We start from the raw sequence: 2,907 nt of genomic DNA, 5'->3' as shown, positions 1-2,907 counted from the left end.
GGGAAGCGTGTGAGCATCGAGCTCCAGAATGACTAGGACAGCTGTCGGAGATGCAGATCCAGGCTGCAAAGTGCCATTGCCTGAGAATATCAAGTATATCGGTTTTCAATGCTGATCTAAGAAAGTTGAGTGAAATCGCCCAGACGGAAATACAGGACATGAGTGTACTGTATTCGACCAACATTGGCTTTGATCCAACGAGCAATGCGGCACTCGAGAAGCTGGCAACCGCGGTTCCTACGCTGATCCATTTAGTTGTGATGGCCAAAATTTGCGGTCGTCTTTGAGCGAGCTGCCGTCGCCGCTTTTGCGCAACCTGGAGACTGAAACGGTCAATTACTGTTCCAGTATCCTGGACCTCAAAACCTCATGAGGCCTACTGGTACACAAGGTCCTCCTCCATGGTAGTAGCCCTCGATACGCCGTCATCATAAATACACAATGCGTGTGCGTATTACAATATTCATCAGTGCAAAACACCGTAAAATCTGCTAACCACGCAACGGATCGTACGAGATGCTCATGTCTACATGCCGCATCATTGGCGAGCGCAAAACGGTCATCCATTCCATGCGTGCCACCACAGCATGTAAGCGGACAGCCTCACAGACCCTACGATCACCAGCACAACCAAATCGGACGATGAGAGCCTGGTGTAGGGTGAGAACCTGGTGGATCACGCGTACACGGTGTACGAGTGGTACACATTGTACTTGCTCACGCAAGTCATCGACAAGAGCTCTAGCATGACCTCAAATGGACCCACCAACGCTAACGGTATCGCCGAGTTCAGCGAGGACATCGGCACCACGGTATCCGTCGTAGCCGTCACGATGTCCGACGGGCTCAACACCGCCGTGCCACTCGACACCACCACGGACTCCAGCAACACTACCGGAACGACAGGTGATACCTGCCACCAATTCACTCAAATCGTGCGATGAGAACATGGCGAAGGGTAAGGATATCGTGTACGACGAATGCATAGTGTACGAAGCGTTCATGACGTACGAGACGTACATATTGTAGTCACCAGCTTTTGCCACCGACAGCGGATCTAGAACGCATTCGAAAGATCTCAATACTGACACTAAGGTTTTTTTGGAGTCCGGCGAGGACATCGGCACCACGGTGTCGTCACGATGTCCGTTGGGTTCGGCGCCGCCGTGTCACTCGACACCACCACGGACCCCAGCAACACTACCGGGACGGCTAATATTGCCTGCAACCAACTCACCCAAATTGTACGATGAGAACCGGGAGTAGGGCGAAGACCTACTGGGACAAAGGTATAGTGTACGAAGTGTTCACGACGTACGAAACGTAAATATTGTACTCACCAACATTTGCCGTCGACGGCAGATCTAGCACGCATTTGGATGACCTCACTACTGACACTAACGGGTTTGTGGAGTCCAGCGACAACATTGGCATGCCAGTTGGCTTTGTGCTACCGCCTGTGCCGAATGTGCTCGACCTTGTATCTCTCGCAAATGGCAAAAAAAGTCAGCTTCCAGTTGCACCTGTAGCAGCGATTTCAAGAACAGCTAAGCCATAAATCGCCGTGCCAAGCAATGCGACGCACTTTGTGTTGGAATGGCTTCATCATAATACGGGATCTGAATTACAATTAAAAATTTGAGTATGTCGTGGAATTTTTAACGGTGGTTCGATGCGCGCAGTCCATTTTGAGTTTTTTTCAGATGTCTTCGCTTTCGGTAAAAGCGGCAATCACACTTCATTCCCAATTTTCCGGTCGAACGATTGGCTAGCCATGTTGAGCTAGTGCGTATCTACACTTTTAGTGGGGATTTAGAATGGCGCCGAGGTTTGGCGCTTTTGTGCGGAGTGGCAGCAAACCAATTGTCATTTTTGGATTTGCCAGCTCCGGCTAACTCGTCTTCAGCACTTCGCTCTCGAACGCGGACAGCTACCTGTATAGTCACGCTTTTCTCTACTCGACACTACGCCAGAATAGGGAGGGCGGCCCCGACTCTACGAGATCTGCTGTTGCTGCGATCACCTAGATGACGACAACAGACGTCATCCTCCAAGAAGGCCCCCCCGGCAATCAACACCTAATATAACACGCAAAATGAGCGTGGGTCGCTGCTCCAGCATTCAATTTCAGTATGGCTGCAGGCTGGTGTGATGCTCAATACCGACACCCTGATAGTACGACTCTTTGCCCTGCCCAATCAGCTTCTATATGCGTCTGTAGCGCATGGATCTACAATCAATGCCACTGCTGTTGCTGGTGATAAATACCAGACGCGCGAATCAATGAGCACCGGCAATGAGCGCACTGGTCAGTATGAACACGCAGGTGAGATACTGAGTCTCTCCATGGATGGCGGCCCGGGCGGCCGACGCTCTAATGACCGTCAGCGCCAATTACAACTGGCTTATTTTTGGAAGCCATCGCCAAGCCCGATGTGGCTGGTTAACCTTACGCGAAGGCTACGCAAACGACGTACGCGGTGCTGCCCATGACTCTCACAAGCACATATTGAACTCATCGTACGCTTAAGTCGACTTGGTGACAAGCGTACCCTACCGTCACGTTAGTGTTGCCGGGGTCCGCGGTGGTGTCGAGTAGCTCTACAGCGCCGACCTTGTTGGACGTGGCGACGGCCTCGACGGATATCATGGCGCCGATGTCGTCGCTGATTTGGTGAACCCGTTAGCGTCAATGGGGCCGTTCGAGTGTATGTCGGGATTTTTGGCGGCCGTCTGCGTGAATGCGTGCAATATGTGCACGTCTCATACGCCATGTATGTGTCGTTCACCGTGCAGTCGTCGTACCGCACAGAAGTCAAAACGAACGATCGGCTTGGTGTCACAATGCCACGCTTCGCTCAACCCAACAAACGTGTACCCACGTCCATGATGCTACACTTACTAACT

The sequence above is a fragment of the Phytophthora infestans genome, genomic scaffold, assembly GCF_000142945.1.
Source record: "Phytophthora infestans T30-4 supercont1.138 genomic scaffold, whole genome shotgun sequence".
In the NCBI taxonomy this organism is placed as follows: Eukaryota; Oomycota; class Peronosporomycetes; order Peronosporales; family Peronosporaceae; genus Phytophthora; species Phytophthora infestans.
Note: the sequence above shows the minus strand (reverse complement) of the source record.